This window comes from Anser brachyrhynchus (genome assembly GCF_964034855.1).
Source record: "Anser brachyrhynchus genome assembly, chromosome: 2".
NCBI classification, from domain to species: Eukaryota; Metazoa; Chordata; class Aves; order Anseriformes; family Anatidae; genus Anser; species Anser brachyrhynchus.
This window is the reverse complement of record NC_137695.1, coordinates 19,219,591-19,237,189: the sequence shown is the minus strand read 5'-3', so window position 1 is coordinate 19,237,189 and position 17,599 is coordinate 19,219,591. Positions and strand designations below refer to the sequence as shown.

Genomic DNA, 17,599 nt, shown 5'->3' with positions numbered 1-17,599 from the left:
AATAACAAACAAGCAAACAAAACATTAATCCTTTCAAGAATTAATTTTCCAGACCATGCTTTTGCAGGGTAATACATGTATAACCTGAAGCTGCCTATCTCAGATAAGGATAGAGGGGAAGGATGGAGGCCTGTGGACAGGAAAGAAGAGGAACAAACAGCTAAGCACAGACTCTAGGTGCAATACGTACATGTATATATTTCTCTAAACTGAAACATGATTAGGAAAGCAAAGAACTGAAAAATGTTAGGAGGGAGATGAGCACCGCTTAGGGACAGGCATGTGACTGCAGGGTGCATGCAAAGCAGCAATGGGAGCACATCCCTTCCTCATGTGGCTCCTGCGCTGGGTACCTGCGAACAGACATCCCCGATAAGTAAATTCCTCACCCCAGCTGAATTTGTGCCTCCATGGGGAGGCAGCAGCAGAAAATCCTCCATGTGTTTTCCTTTGACACTAACACACAGCTTCAGAGCCTCTCTCACTTTGCTTCAGATGTCCTCACGTTGCTGTAACACAGCATGAGAGGGGTGAGGACAAGTGTTGTTGGGAGTACAAGGGGACGCGTTCAAGGTGCAAGGTGGTTCTCTGATGGGTTAAATTTTTAGCCGTTGGACATATATGCATTCTTAGTAAAAGCTGAGGGATTTTTTCTTCTTCATATATTATGAAGAAGTTTAAAAGATTTCACAACTCCCTGAGGCGTTCCCCTACAGGAAAAAAAAAAAAAGTGGAAAAAAAAGAAAGAAAAACAACTATCAGTTGCTTTATATTTATTTATTAATTGGAAACTCTGGATTATTTTAACAAGAAAATTGCGAGTACTTTGTCTTTGGATTTCTGCTGCTGTACATAACATGTGAAACAGTTTCCCTTCACAGGAAAGTGTTATTTTGCTAATTCATGATTTTACATGTGTTTTATATACTGAAACTTATTTTCACCTTTTTGATGATGAAAATGGATAAATAACTAGTTTAGCATGTCTATATACATTCAGATTTTATTTTTTTAGTAGTGGTTTGGCGGGGCGGGAGGGGCTGTAAGCAATTATCTAAATCCCAATATTTTGTCCTGAAGATCTGTTCCTTTCATTCATGAGTATTTTTTTCCACTTTTTAAAAAGTACATGATTAGAGGGATAGGCACATATCAGTTGTTTTTGAATTATTTTGTCTCTACAAAAAAATTCAATTTAAAGTGAAAATATGTTTCATGTGTCACTGAATGAGACTATAGCTGTCCCAAGATAATGGTCTAAATTTTTACTTTCAGCTGTATTCATCAAACATAAAGTAGAAAGGCAACATGAAAAATTAGAGTAATAAAAGAGCAGATACTTTGCTTTAGAGAGAGACTGTGTGTGACCTGCCCTGGCGAACATTAACAGAAAATTGCCTTCCTGAACTACTTAACATTAGTACTGGTGTTAGCAGCCATCAAACTGATCCAAAACAAAAGGCATTTGGGCAAGGAAAATTAAGTCAGCTGTTTAATACACCGTGATTATGACTTTTAAAGTAGAAGAGCACTCACATTTTTATTACATTCTCATTAATTTATTTTATTATGAATGTGAGCCCATAAATGCATTGTTTTAAGTAAGCCGTCTTTGGTGTTGATGGAAAAAAAATCTCATGTCTTTTTCCAGCTTTTGATTCTCCTGGTGTTCAAGATCTTAGAATCATAAAAGTAGGTTAAAACCTCTGACTTAAGGAAAAATGAAAAATATCTAGACATTAGAGTTACAAAATAAAAATTGTAGAAATATTACCTTCCTGCAACTTAAATGCTCAACATCCAAGAAGCAAATAGAATCCAAAATTTATTTTGGATTTCACTGGGGATGGGGGGAGGAGGTGTTAGGAAACCTTGGGTGTTATCCCAAGGAATTCTTAGGTCTTTGCGTTCAAGATACCACAGAACATTTTCAAGAGCTTCTACTCTGCCTTCTCCCCACATCTCCCAACCAGGATGTGGATTTGTAATAAAAATGCTGTGAAAACTGGCAGGGAAAATTAAAAAAAAAATTAAAAAAATAAAAAAAATCTGAGAAACTTTAATCCTGTTCTCTGAGTTCATAAAACAAGCTTGGTATTTGTCACTTGATTTTTTCATGTTGTCTCTCTACCTTCACCAAGCGCACTGTTGGCAGAGCAGCTTCGCATCAGACCTGAACATGAGGAAAATACAGCCTATCTTAGAGAAGGTCTTGGCTGAGGTGGCTGAGAGAGGTTGGAGGGCAGAAGGACATGACCTGTCAACTAATTTTAGCTTCCTTATCTTTCCTTTGAATCTTCATTGGCTTTACTTGGCACTGCTCCTCTGACACCTGAGGAGGGAGGCGGCATCATCATCTATGCAAGTTGTGAAGAAACTCCCAGGTGCCAGTCCTGTGTGTGATAAAGCAACAAAGAGCAGCATCTGTTGGGGCCAAGGACATGTATTTGGACATGCTCAGGTTTGGAAAGACAGGACCTCTTCTCCCCTCGTCTCCCCCAGCTGCCTCCCGGTGCTGTGTGAGACAGGACAGGGGCTGGCCGCATCCTGCTCCAGGACCCTGATTGCTGTGGTGGAGCAGGGGCCATGGAGGTCCGGCAGAGGTGACAGCCATCTCAGCCATGTGGGTTACTGCCACTGAGTGGAAAGGATGTAAGGATGCACTGATGCAAATAGGAGCCAGGCGCATGGACATAATTGGAGCTCGTTACATGGAGGGCAGTTATTGTACAGCTTGACATTAGTAAGGTCCAACTGAGAGCTGGTCACCCAATGATTTATTTATTTATTTGTTAGTAGGTTAGTTTTTCACTGGATGGGTTCCCTGTGCTAGTTGTCTGTGCAACGACAGAAGTGGTTGGAAAGGGAAGGTGCTGAACAGGGGCAGCTGTGGGCTCTGCTGGGGCACAAGGGGATGCAAGGGAGCAGAGGCAAAGAGCACAGGGCCTGCGTCCACTGTCTTCAACAAGCACTCTGCTCCAGCGTGTCCCAGATCTCTCCCTGAAGGCCCTTCTGAGAGTTTATAAGATGCCCTTATCCTTCAAGAATACCTTCTCTGTGACGCATCACTCATGCTGCAGTTTTTATAATGTGATCATCTCTGTCACAGATGGAATATTTTACAAAGTATGCTGTCTATAATATAAGAAATATGCTAAACATCACCCCTGTGCTGCATTTGAATGGTAGAAATTAAAATATAAGTTGAAAGGAAGAGCTATTGCTTCTGCGAGGTTTATAGCGTGCCATCAGTGTCAGTTGTTAACCCTAAAACCTCCTGAGAGGTGAGATGCTCGTTCACTGTGGGGAAAATGCTGCAACAGAATTAGGAGTTAACAAAATGTAACAAATTGATTTTTTTTTTTTTTTGTAGCTATAGGCGACCATTATTTTTCAAGTTCCGTATTAAATGGTTTAACTTAGATCCGTGGCATAAACGGTGGCAAAAATAAATCTGTGTGTTAAATCCCACTTTTGTTTTGAGTGAGGTGGAGTCAGTTATTAGCTGCATGATCAGAGCACAGACGCTGAGTCTGAGACCTTTTTTTTCCTTAATTAAGAATTGCTGCTACAGATACTTGACAGTTGCTCATAGTGGCAATAATCCCTTTTGAAACTAGTTGTTATTCTAATTCATAAGTAGCTTGCCATGGCACTAACCCCAGCTTCACCTCTGATGGGTAAGAGAAGAATCTGGTCATAGCTGGTGCTATGTTTAGCAGTTTCCTACCAGACGGTCACCAAACTGACAATGCAAGTAAGAAAACGCAACCTTAAACAAAAATTTACATTACCTTTGGTTAGAAGGAAGGTGTAGGCGTTGGGAAATACTGTAACTCTCGTCATTCAGAATGAAAATCCATTGCTTATTGAGAGTGCTGACTTAAAAATTCTTGCACGTCTTTTGTTGATCTTGCACGCTGATGCACACGACCTGCTAATGCGATGCCTGGCTCTCCATACAGAGCCATTCATCCATGCTCTGTGTGAATGAGGCTTCCTGGTTTGTACATGTGCTGTGTCACATTCCTCTGGTTTTCTAACAAAGCTTTTAATTGGTATGCTGTGACTAATGAGCATGAAGTCCCAGAGGAAATGGAGCAGAATTTTCCATTATCCACCAAGATGAGCTTCAAGCGCAGAGATTATCAGGGCTTGAACTCCAGGATAAAACAGGGTCAAAGGCTCCAAGTATAATGGAGCCTCATAGCAGAATATTTTGCTTTCATAACATCAAATTAATTGTTTTTCAGCAAAATGGCGTTGTCTGTCTGACAGCATTGCGCAGGCTATAGCTGGCACTTTGCTTGGACATCAGACCGAATCCCTGACCCTTCCCCATTAAAGTTCCCATAGCAGTTGAGTGCTGATGTCCTCCCTGGCCTCTGGTTTGTGTAATGATGTGTTGCAAACTTTTGTGGGATAAATCTCTCTTCAGTTTCAGGCAGAGAACTTGCTCTCCATTCCTCTTCTGAAGAGCCGTTGTACAGTGTTGCTGACACAGGATTGCTGCCATATGGTGCGCCAGAAAAGGTTGCATTTTTTGTGGGAAGCAAGAGGTCTGACTCCGATTTGAACAGGTTCAGAACCACTTCACTTTGAGACTAGATGTGATTGGATGTAGTGGGACCAGCACACCTGTAGGCTACATCTGCCAAGTGGAGCAAAATAATTATCTGCTGTGCCTTACGTTCAGCACTCTTAAGTGTACCCAACAGCGGCACTATCAAAGAAAATTTAAATTAACTTAAAAGCATAAAAAGAGATTCATATTGCTACTGGAATTGGTGGAGAAAATTACAGTTAGCTTTCCAATAAAGCGTATGGAATAATATTTTCATTAATTCACTATTTCAGAATTTAACCCAATTTGAAATTAATCGTTTCCTTCTTTCTTATAGAGTCTCGATGTGAGTTATATTTTCCAGTGAAACCACCCACGCAGAAAAATAAACAGAGATTAGGTTTTGTTTTTGTTTTAATAATAACTAAAAAAAAAAAAAAGTTCATTTTAGGAGAGATCGGTTCCCTGACCACAGTTCAATGTGTGGCTGCAGAGGGGTTTGCAAGGACAGGGACTGGGAGTGAGTGACTGAAGGAAGAAAGCGTGTCTCCTTGCACTGACAGTACCCCCTCATGCCTGCTCATGAAACTACATTCACATTCATGAATAATAATTCCATGAAACTATGAAACAGCCTGCTCTGTTGCCTCTCGTGCAGTACTTCAGGAATTCTTTTGTGGGGGGGGGGGGGGGGGGTGTTTTGTTTTGTAAAATAATAGGGGATTTGATGCTCCAGCAGTATCTTTCCCAGTTGTTTCACAACACAGAATTGTTTTCTTCTCTTTGTATGTTAAAACAAAAGAAAGGAAATTCTGTTTAACCTCTGTATTAATACAATATTAATGCAGTATTATTAGATTCAAAGGTTAGCAAATGCAAATACCAAGAGTGATAAGTGCATTGTGTATTCAGATTGTGATATATTGCCTTTTTATCCTGGGATGTTGGGGTTTATGCTTCCTCTGTAATCAGGAGTTCTGCGTGCACTATTAACTATGGATAGCTGTAAATAATTGCCTGTCCTTTTCTTACTGTCACATATACCAAGGGGAAAAGTTAACTGCACCAAGGCATGGTGCCTATTACTGCTTTAAAGCCTAATGAGAAGGGATGGGAAGGGGGGCTGAAAGGTTTTGGATGAACGTGGAGTCCATCCACTTGCTCATCCAGGTCACTGAAGCACATAAAACCACGGGAGCTGCTGCAAGGGTCAGTCCTGCCTTCCGTCTTGATTTGACAAATTCCGTGAAACTCAGCTCAGAGCATGGATGGCCACTGAACATTGTCATACTGCAGGTTGTATTCAGTGACTCTGCTGGTATTGCACAATGTGTCACAGCTTTCATCTGTGTAAGACCTCTGGAGCTGCAGCAATGCAGCGTGCCTCGCAGTCCTGGGGCCAGGCGCTCCCCCTTGTTCTCCCAGACAGCAGCAGTGGGGAATGGAGTGGAGGCCGGTCACTAGTGGTGTCCCCAGGGCTCGGTACTGGGGCCGGCCCTCTTTAATATCTTTATCGATGATCTGGATGAGGGCGTCCAGTGCACCCTCAGTAAGTTTGCAGATGACACCAAGCTAAGTGCGTGTGTCGATCTGCTCGAGGGCAGGAAAGCTCTGCAGGAGGACCTGGATAGGCTGGAGCGATGGGCTGAGGTCAACTGTATGAAGTTCAACAAGGCCAAGTGCCGGGTCCTGCACCTGGGGCGTAACAACCCCAAGCAGCGCTACAGGCTGGGAGATGAGTGGCTGGAAAGCTGCCTGGCCGAGAAGGACCTGGGAGTATTGGTTGATAGTCGGCTGAATATGAGCCAGCAGTGTGCTCAGGTGGCCAAGAAGGCCAACAGCATCCTGGCCTGTATAAGAAGCAGTGTGGCCAGCAGGTCTAGGGAAGTGATTGTGCCCCTGTACTCGGCTCTGGTGAGGCCGCACCTTGAGTACTGTGTTCAGTTTTGGGCCCCTCGCTACAGGAAGGACATGGACGTGCTCGAGCGAGTCCAGAGAAGGGCGACCAAGCTGGAGAGGGGTCTGGAGAACAAGTCTTACGAGGAGCGGCTGAGGGAGCTGGGCTTGTTCAGCCTGGAGAAGAGGAGGCTCAGGGGCGACCTTATCGCTCTCTACAGTTACCTTAAAGGAGGCTGTAGAGAGGTGGGGGTTGGTCTGTTCTCCTACGTGCCTGGTGACAGGATGAGGGGGAATGGGCGAAAGTTGCGACAGGGGAGTTTTAGGTTGGATGTTAGGAAGTACTTCTTTACCGAAAGGGTTATTAAGCATTGGAACGGGCTGCCCAGGGAGGTGGTGGAGTCACCATCCCTGGAGGTCTTTAAAAGACGTTTAGATGTAGAGCTTAGCAATATGGTTTAGTGGAGTACTTAGTGTTAGGTCGAAGGTTGGACTCGATGATCTTGAGGTCTCTTCCAACCTAGAAATCTGTGATACTGTGAATTGCCCCCAGATTTGCCAGTTTCCCTCTCAGAAACCAGCTTGGTTTTCATACTTATTGTGAATATTAGAAAGTTGTTTGGTCCATCACCCCTTGCCTTAGACAAAAATTTAGTATTCCTGTTGTGCAAAGAGTGATTACTCTTCACCATGTGAAACATCTCCTGTACCTGAAAGGTGGAAATGGCTCCAGCCAGCCTGTTTCTCTGTGTAGGGAAAAGTTTGGGAATATCTTTGCCTTATCCCAGCATTTTTTACTACATGTGATGTTGTAACTATCTGCAGAAGTCCCTTGTCTGTTTTTATTTTCATGAAGATGAGAGGGAAGACTTGAAAAGTGTTGTTTGGGACCATGCCTTGGCCTCCCACTATAAAGCACTATACTTACCTTACCTGCTTTGCAAAATGAAGATAACAGGGTTCACTTTTTTAATGCTTTGAGAGAGATTCATATTGTAATGAAATGTAGGAAACTAGTTAATCTGGAGCCTCACTAAGGAAGTGTAAAATTCAAACTTTTTAAAAGAGTGAGAATACCTCTTTTTTTTTTTAAACATCTCTGAAATCTACTACTTTTTCAGTGCTTGGTTTGTTGGAAAGACCAGGAGTGCAACCCTTATTGACTTAGTCTTGTGCTTAGTGTAAATTCACACAAAGAAGAGCAATTTAACATGTGACTGACCTTTTACAGTGAGAAATGAAGAAATGTACTGTTAAGGTTACCGGAGTGTGGCAGGATGTTTAATCAGCTTCTTTGCTTTAAAGAACAGAAGGAAGGAGATGATGTATTAAAGATGATAGCTTCTTGTAGATTTTAACTCGTAACGCCAGGATCTGAGTACAATAGCAGATTAAATCTCTGTAGGGGAACTTCCTACTGGATTTGCTATTTTTAGATGTTTGTGACTGCTTCTTCCTTCGCTTCTCACTAGTTGGATTTTGCTCCCTTGAAGACTTGAGTTGCTTTCTCTGAGATCTGCTTCCAACCTCTGATAATATATTTCTGTTTAGAGAACTCTTTTTCTGTCAGTTTTGTAGTAACAGCATAAATGGAGCCATGCGTTTTCCAATTGTATTTTAGTGCACACATGAGGTAAATTAATGACTCTGAGCACTACATATTTGCCACACTTTTTTTGTATAACAGCACTGCAAACTTCTGCGTAGTAATAATAATAAATCAACACAGATTTGCTTTTGCAGCTGGCTGAGTAGGATAGCTCAGGTGTCCTGTGCATTCAACCTGCCCATCCTATTTGAAAAGCCCCACTTGCTGCGAGTGCCTCACACAGGGAGGCACCTCTTCAGAGATGGTGGTTGAATTTATAATAGGAGTCCCAATTCTAATCCATATCAGACCTGCCATATCTGGGGATATTAATTTTATTTACAATTAGACACTTTTTCTTTTCTCCATCCTCCCTCCTCAAGATTGTGCGGTTCTGTGCATGAACGTTTTCCCCCAATTCCTATTATGAGTTCAGGGGTCACATCTCTTTCACTTTGATATCCTTTAAAGGTCCACTCTTGGGCCCATTCTGCCTTTCTATTCTAATTCAGGTGATTTGTTTGTATTTTCCTGAAGCTTCAGTAACCATTTCTGTATCCGTGGTTTGTATTCTTGGATCATACATTTACTACTGAGCTTCAGCCTTGTGCCAGACAAATGTTCCTTATTTTTAACAAGGTATATTAACATGGTAAAATAATTATAATATTATAGAAATATCCTCCTGATAGTCTTGTAGCTCTACAAGGATGCTCTTCTCATCCTTCACAAGGATGCTCTTTTTGTTGTTGTCTTCAGCACCAAGTGAATGTTGTTACTGCCATTCAGCAGTCACTGCTATGCCAAGTCTCCAGCTCTGAGTAATTGCTGTATCTTCAGGATCAGATTTACTACCGGCCTCTCCATGGTGCCAAACAGTTTAGTTCAGGCAGTGGGAGCCAAGATAGGTGATAGTGCTCATGCTTCATTTTAAATGGCTTAAACCCAAGGGAATGATCTGAGCCCCTGCTTCGTGTCCTGTGTTCTTAATCTGCCCCTGTGCCAGAGGAGGTCTGTCTGGGTCCTGTGCTGTCCTCACAGAACTAACAGAAGCACACACATCTTTGTCACTGGACTCTCTTTTGACTAAGATTTTTGTCCACAGCTTCCCTTGCCAGGGTTGTGCTCAGTGCTCGGGTTGCAGGTTAATGGAGAGGGGGCGACTCCTGCTGTCCCTGCTGAAGCTGGGCCACCATGGACAGGAGAGCAGGCAACAGAGGCCCAAAAGGTGGGGAAGCACGAGGAAGGAATGGTGGGACAGCTGAGAGATATGGGAAAGCCTCTTCCCTCCTCTAATTTTTAAGCACGTCTTGGATCTGGCTCAGGTCATCTAGAAGACAGAATTAAATCTGTAAAAATATTTTGGTCTCAGTGTCTTAAGTATTGTCAAAAACAGAAATATAAACATTAGTTTTTAAGAATGGTGTAACCAAGGTAAAAGCATTAGCTGAATCATTGAAACAAGTCTTCCCAATGACATGTGCATGTTACTTCTGCAGAGGACCCAGCTACTGCCAGTTCCCCTTCCCCACCTGGCCCTGGGCAGGCTTTTTTCCCTCTACCAGAAATTTCTGCCCTGTTTAAGGGTGGGCTGAGGATGAAGAACACCAGGGCAGGGTCCCTGCCACCACTCTCCTTCCTCCCCTCTTCCAAGCAGAAGCAAAGTCTGTGGGTGTAGCGAGGATAACTGCACTCTCTTGACCTCCCCAAGGATGCTTTCTGGATGTTGTAAAATGAGATTTCAGTTTGGCAATGCCCTGAGTAACCTGCGACAGGCCCTGTGGAGCTTGGGACCCTGTTTTGGGAACCGCTGTGCCGGATTTTAAGTATGAAATCAAGATAGCATCTGTTAGCATTTAGTCTGGTATTTAGATGAACCTGGATTTTGGTATGGAAATCTAATTAGTCCAAGACGGCACTCCTTTTTCTTGTATGAAATAAAAATCATCATCAACTGAATAGATCTGTAACCATTTTTATTGACGTTTTGGGAGCTGCAAGCACTGCCAGTGTTAATGGAAGTGTAGCCACATGCCTTCCCAGGACAAGACTTGGGTATATTGTTGCGTTTTCATACCTTCTGCCTATGTGGTAGGAGCACTCGCTGCTAATCAGATGGCAGGTATCCATGTGCTGTCAAGCCTTTTCTGCTCTCTTTGTGTTTCTCCCAGAAGCACGCTCAAATTTATTTCCCTGCCTCTTAATGGAGGATTTCTTTGCCAGATAACTTGTGGAAATATTTTCCCTGTATTTCTCCATACTTTTCCCAATAGAGAGTATCTTTCAAGTTCAGCTCTTTCCTTTGACACATTAACTCCAACGTTGTTCTTTCTGGATTTCCTGCATGCTTTGTTTTTCCAAGTTTCTGGTTTTGGTTTGTGATCACTCTTTTCGCACTGATGGAGCATCTGCCCGTAATCTGCATTTCTGTATTGTAAAAAGCCATTCTGTTACACTGTGACTTTGAGTTAGGGACGGATTCCAGTTTAGCCTGCTATTCTCAAGGACAACTTTTGGTCATCTAACTCCAGTGCCTGAACGAGGAGCCTGGGCTGCTGATATGGTGAATAAAGCCTCCACAGAGAGGTCTTCCTGATCCTGATCGTGGTGGAGGAAAATAGGTCCTCAGGAAGGACTTTCTTTTTCTCTCAGTTTCCATGGAAGGTGATGATTTTGTGGTGCTCTCACAATTCTTCTGCCTCATCTATAAATACATAAAAGCCTAGATCATGGTTTCTCAAGTCTATAGCAAGGTGGGAAAAGAATAAATGTAAGGGGCTGGTAAATTCAGGAGTGGCATGAGATGTTGAGGATGCCTGTGATTGCCCATACAATGCTACTGGAACGTAGCAGAGATGTTTTTTTGTTTGTTTGCTTGTTTTTTCAATGCAGTCTTCACAGAAGAGTGCTTGTAAGAGTATGTCAAGGCTTAAGTGCTCGTAGCACAGCAGAGATTTAAAACTTCATTATCAGAATCCCAGGGCAAAGGCATGGACTATGCAGGGACTATTCTGGCCTTCCACCCTTCTTAAGAGTGTAAGTGATGATGAGGTTGCTTCAGTGGGGCTGCAGGATCAGTCTCTCTTTGCCAAAATCCTTTAATGATACAGAGGACACTCTAAGAGACAGCCTTGCAAGCTGTTGAGCAAAACCCTCAACCTTTAAGAGAGAAAGGGATCTGGTCCAGGCTGAGGAAATGGAGAGGAGACAGATAATAGTGTGTCTTCTTTTTAAACAAACAAATAAGAACCTCCCTATTTTCTCAGTTACTGAACACAGCAGTCAGACAAGAGGGCTAATGCCTACCTTTCATCACTGCTGTAGACAGTGCTGATCTCAGAGTCTAGCATATGGTATAACTATTGATTTGGCTTCCATTTAATTGAGTTCTTAGAAATGAGATTGTTCCATGCTGTGCACATTCATACAGCCACTTGGTAAACATTTTGCCCTTTCCTTGCCTATTAATGCTAACTGCTTGGAGTCGAGTTAAGTCAGGATGCTGTGACTGCCTGGGCCTTGTTGTTGTTTGTTTTCTGACTGCTGACCCTATCACACGGGGTGAATCCCCAGCCTTTGTCAGGGCACTTGGGGCTGCTCTGCAGATTTTCATTCAACATTCGTGGCAAAGGCAATGTGGCCACTCTTGCCCTCTGCAAACTGTTGCTGGTTTATTTACAGGATTACACGTACAGAGGGAGTGAAAACTTGTTTCCTTATTATAAGTGATCTTAACAAAGAGCCTTCCGGACTTGAAAGGAATGGCAAGTAAGCATTATGCTATGATTTAGGTTTCTGCAGTAGGAAGTCTTTTAAAACAGCTCATAGAGATCTTTCTTAAATGTCTGTGTTGGTGTTGACCTTTAATAAAGTGGTGGCCTGAATTTTGGGAGTCTTTTTTTTTTTAAAAGTTGTTGAGGTTGTTCCTGCCTGTAGATTGAGAGTAGCTTCCTTTTGCGATTGAAGGCTGAGGCTGGAAAGGAAGACCTACTGCAATCTATTTCAAGAATAGTCTGAGGAGGAGGAAATTCCCTTCTTGTTGCTAATAGCTGGTGCAGAACGCTTTGCTGGAGGAGGATGATAGTTCAGTAAGTTAAAAAAAAATTATTTTAATCTTTGATTTCATCTTGTTATTAACTGGAAATTTCATTGTATTGCAAACATAGCACATTTTACCTTCTTTGTTGTGGGGTGGGAGAACTGTGGCTACTGTGTATAGCTTTGAGCTCAGTAAATACTAATTTGGTGATACAGGAAGGGTGAAATGTTCTTTTAGAAAATAAAACTCTAGCAGACGAGCTGCAGTTTGTATCACAAAGCATCTGCCTAAGCTGCTAAGGTACCTCTGTCTGATATTAGCAGCACATTTCATTATCCAGGATCCAGGAACTTGGAGTAAGACAGGTAATTTTGCCCATCTATGCATCTGAAATGTTCATATCTTTTCAGACATTTTAGGCTGCTTTAGGGTACTTCCTTTAACAATTTGAACCAAGAGCCATGTTTAAGTATCAATAGGAGGGCGTTCTATACCTCCCTCAAGGCAGAGCTACATATACTAGGTGAGGATATTAAAATGGAAGAATTTGTCTAGGCACACTTCTCTCTCACTTTAATTGAAAGTAGAGGGGTGCTCGAGAAATACCTATTTTTCTGCTTAATCCAGAAGCAAAATGATGCTGGAGGTGGATGGCACTGCAGGCTGTGGGCAGCAGCTGTGCAAAGAGGCAAGACAAAAGCCCCTGTGTGCTTATGGCCCCCTGTGGGAGCTGTTACACAAATGCCAAAGAGGCTCTGCACTCCAGAAGCCTTAAACTGTGGAATATTCACATTTGTTCTCTTTTTACTGCCCCTAGGAACTTAGGTTTTGTAAGCAAATGTGGGACATTCTTAAAGTTTTGTGCAGCAGAACGCAAAAGAAAATAATACTTCCCCCCCAAAAAGAAAGAAGAAACAGTAGATGGAAGAACATTCTCCACCAGACAATTTATCAAAGGATTAGCTGCAAGCCTTTTCAAGCCAAAAATGTTGCGGCAGGTATGAAGTTAGTGTGCTCCTGAAGCTGCTTGTATACCCAGGTGTGCCACCTTCACACACTATCCTTGTCATGTACGTGCTACCCTTCAAGAAGAGACACGTTCTTGTGGTGAATGTCTCGTCCCATCCCATGTTCTTCTTTGTGGCTTGGCCAGGTGGGACTTGTTTTCACCTTCATCTCCCATAGACATTATCACCTTCCTTGGATTTCTTACAGGTATCTGTCAGATGTGCATGCCAAAATGAGAAACTGTTAATGTTAGTTTCATTCATATATCCTTTTAAGAAGATTATTACTCCAATTTAATGAAAAATATATATTTAACTGAGAGAGGATTTTAGCAATCCATATTAAATTATCATTTATTATATTACGTGTACTACTCTGAAACCCATCCCAGAATTCAGCAGACAATTATACCAAACACTGTGCAGAAAATTATTTTGCCTCTTGATAAAGTTTATAATTTAATTTATGGTCAGCAATATAGAGAGGGAAAGACATGGTCTCAAACATAAAAGTGTAGCTTTATATGTTTGTGCATACAGGTGTGATATTTCAAAGCTTAATCAAGAATAAATTGAGAATATTAGGTTGCCTTCCAGTCTATCTATATGAATTTTAGAATTTTTTGAAAGATGGCAAAATCTTGCAACACTTATCTATTTCACTTTTCTTTACATCACTTTATTATGCTGTAACTTTAGGTCTTTGTGTTCATTGCAAGTGAAAGTGCAGATTTCAGCTTTTAATCTATGTCTTTGACAAATTTTAGGAGTTCACATTCTCTGCTTTCATTATTATCCTGCCTTTGAAAAACCTGTACGAAAATTGGTAATTTGCCCATAAAACATGTTGGGTGCTTTTAGTATATTCCAGGTATTCAGAAATCTTACAATTCTCTCTTCTTTTAAATAGAACTGCAATGGTTGTGGTTCCAAGTGCCGAAAAGTGAAATTGTAAGGCAATCTTTTTGTGCTCACCAACACGATTCCACCTGACAGTGCTTTAAAAGCGTTTTTTAAATTGTGCTACATCTGAGTCCGATGTTAAAAGCATTAAAAAACGGCCAAAACCCAAGCCCTCCTATCAATCTCAAGGTGCAGAATACGTGTATACTACATATATTCAAAACTGCCTCTCTTTAACTTAAACAGCAAACATAAAACATAAACACCCCCCTAAGCTCTCTCCACAAGCGTTACCGCTTTATAGACTTTCTCTGCCAAACTTCTTTGTTCTTGCTTACAGTTTCCACATCCTGGAAGAGATTTGCTCCCCCCACGCTCTGTCTGGAGCTCTTTGGATGTGCCTTGTCTGCAGGGTGTCTCAGCACAGCACTCCTGCCGCTTGCTGCAGAGCCCTGAGCACCTGGCACCCCATGCCTTTGCACTTGCCCTGCCTCAATCCTGATTGCAGAGCCCAAATGTGCTTGGGAAAGAGCCACGGCAACCAACCCCCCTCTGTCGGTAGTTCAGAAACACCGGGTTCACTTTACTGTTGCAGGAGCACGCCAAAGGGGGTGGTGGGGGGTGGGGGGATAGGAATCGTAAGCAGGGTCTGCAAAATGCCTTTTGGAGTAGGTTGGGCCTGTTGATGTTTGGTGGTAAAGCAGCAGAAATCCCTGTCTGGCACCCAGGCTGGGTGTGCGGGTATTGCGAGTGGACTTGCACTGCACGGGCATGAGGGTGGCAGAGACCAGATCATTCAGAGCCAGCAGCTGAGTGTTTAACAGAATCATAGAATCATTAAGGTTGGAAAAGCCCTCCAAGATCATCTGCTCTAACCATCCCCCTACCACCAATGTCACCCACTAAACCACGTCCCTTAGCACCACGTCCAGCCTTTCCTTGAATACCCCCACGGACGGTGACTCCACACCTCCCTGGGCAACCCGTCCCAATGCCTGACTGCTCTTTCTAAATTAAGTCAGCAGAAAACTGAGACTAGGCCAGGCCTATAACGGGTTGATATTTAAATAAGTGCATAAGATCCATAAAAAAAGACAGATTTATTTATTTATTTATTACCTAGTATAAATTTAGAAGTATTATATTGTGCATAAATGTGTCTTTTTAGGAAACCCTAACACCTGTATGTGTGTAAAACAGAAGTTTAAAAAAAAATGCATTAGTAAAGTTTGGTATGCTTATCTGGGAACCACCTTGTGCAGATGTTACCAAGCTGCATCAAATTTTGCCCTGATGGTTTAATTTTGCCCTAAAACTGGAAGTATTGGATCCTCAAGGCCTTGAAGTCATATTCAACAGAATTTGTAGGTAGTAATTTTTCAGCAAATAGTAATTTTTACAGAGACTGCTGAGTATCAGCATGGTAAGGGGAAATCCATCCATCATTGGACACCCTGTGAAAATGACTGCTTTACTTATTGTTTGGATTGAAACCTTTTCTCTTTTTATTTCTGCACTTATTGATTAATTTAAAATGTAGGAATAAAAATTACTAGGTTACATAACACTGGCCAAATCTTGACAATAGTTTTGTAGGAAACAGACCATGTAAATGCAAAATCAGAATGGTGTGTTTTGCTAAAGTGGTACCATATGTTAGTTGATTAACAAGTTGTAGGGATATTAGAAGATCTTGGCTGCTTGTAAGAAGGAGCATCTGTTTTATAAGCCTTTTATCTAATACATATAAAGACTTTGCCAAGTTGAAGCTTTTTTTCTTTCTTTTTTTTTTCATATCAGCTATAAAAATTCTATGGGTATTTTTCTTTCCTTAGGCAATACTAATACATTCTTGAGGTTTACATCTAATCCCATCCCTGTAAAGAAAATGCAGTAATGTTAAGAAGTAATGCAGAATGTCCCATCTGCAGGTATTTTATACGAGCAGCTCAAATTTTTTCCAGCTTGTATTTGGTATTAGACTTCATGTTTTGTTTTGTTTCTACCTTCAGTCAGCCATCAACCCCAGTAACTAAAGAACAGTTCGAATACTTGAACTTTCCTTTAGAAGTAAGCTGGTCGTGTTGACAGAATTGTGGTGAGTGTGAAAAATGACAACTGTGCATGACTGCATGCACCATAAGCATAACTACACAAACAAGCATGCATTTTTACAGAGTAAAACGTTTTCCACTTAAGACCTATTTTGAGACCTTAAGTAGAGATTAAGTCGTTATTCAGTCTTATTATATTGGTTTGCTGCAGATTCTCTTGTAGCCTAGCCAGTTTTGGGGCTGTGGTGAGAGTCAACTGTCTGAGGCTTAACCCTGAAAAGAAATGAAATGTTAGATAAAAACCAGAAATTTTAAGTTGTTTCATGCCTGCTGTATAGAGAACGTCTGCTCCTCTGTGTTTAAGATCACAGTTTGAGATTTCTCCAAGACAGCATCTAAGACTAATTGAACTTCTCATGGTCTGGTAAAGTTTTTGGACTTTTCCTGCAGATGAGGATCTTGCCTTAGTACCAGTCTGGTTTGATGGGACTTCAGGCTCGGGTTTTTGCAAAGCACTTTGCTCAGGGCGACCTCTCAGGGAGGAGGAGGCTGAAGCAGGAGCTGGCTGGCCAGCAGGTGCTGTACCCAGCAAGGACAGATGTACACTCTCTAGAGCCATGCAGCTTTCCTGTCTGCTGAGCCCTATGGTGTCTTTGATTTATGCATTTAATCCTGTGTGATAGGTTTTGTTGCATGGACTAACGCAGTAGTTGAGGTTAGATGAGGCTTCGCAAGCCCCAGTTTTAAATCCCAAGAGACTTCTGTCCTGGTCTAAGGGAACCTGAGCACGCTGACCATTCAGAGCAGGTGCAGGGCATTGGTACAAGGAGTAAGCACATCAAAGAAATCACTTCTCCCAACATATTTCCACTGGGACACTCAGGTTTATGCAGGACGACTTTGTTTTGGATCCAGACGCAGACTCCAACCGGAACGTTCCTGTTCTGTTTGTCTGTCTGTTTCCAATTCGGTTACGTATCCTCCACCACAGGAGAGCTGTGTTACACACAGCACCAGACAGACCCCTCTAGGAGCACCCTGTCCACGTTCAGCACCTCTCTCCCGCCGTCCTTTGGCACCACGCTGACCCTGTTAGCCACAGCACTAACTCGGCTGTCCCCGGGACATAACCTCTGGCCAGGGGCTGCCCGGGAGAGGGCAGCAGCGCACCGCTCCCCGTCCGGCAGCCTCGGAGGGCCCTTGGCTTTGGGGGGGTGGTGGTGGTGGCGAGGCTTCTTCGGGGGCTCCTTTGAGACACCGAGGATGAGGGGAATGCAGAGTTTAAAAAAAAAAAAAAAAAAAAAAACTTAAAAAAAATTAAAAAAAAAATCCACAGCAAACGTCTTTTGCGTGTTGTTAATAGCTCCACTGGCAAAGCTTGATTTCTCTGTTCATCTATTTCCCCCTGCTTTCATTAGACGGCTGCAATTTGAAGCTGCAAAGGAAGTTTTGAAACAGGCAGTGGGTGGAGATCAACCTATTTGCTCAGTGCTTTGGGACTTTCCATGGTAGGAAACTGTTTGTTTAGTTTTGCCAAAATTGCATGTA

The 17,599-nt window shown here is 42.3% G+C and overlaps 1 protein-coding gene across 9 annotated transcripts in view; it reads left to right on the top strand.

Moving 5' to 3' along the window:
* Positions 1 to 17,599, top strand: part of KIAA1217 — a 244,545-nt gene that overhangs the window by 27,416 nt on the left and 199,530 nt on the right. The window contains exon 1 of one of the 9 annotated variants that reach the window (XM_080583243.1): positions 8,686 to 12,136. The exons of 7 other annotated variants lie outside the window; for them this stretch is intronic. The gene's annotated coding sequence lies outside the window, so the exon portion shown is untranslated. Of the gene's footprint in view, positions 1 to 8,685; positions 12,137 to 17,599 lie in introns of those variants that run through there. One more of the 9 variants, XM_080583241.1, reaches the window with a different exon arrangement.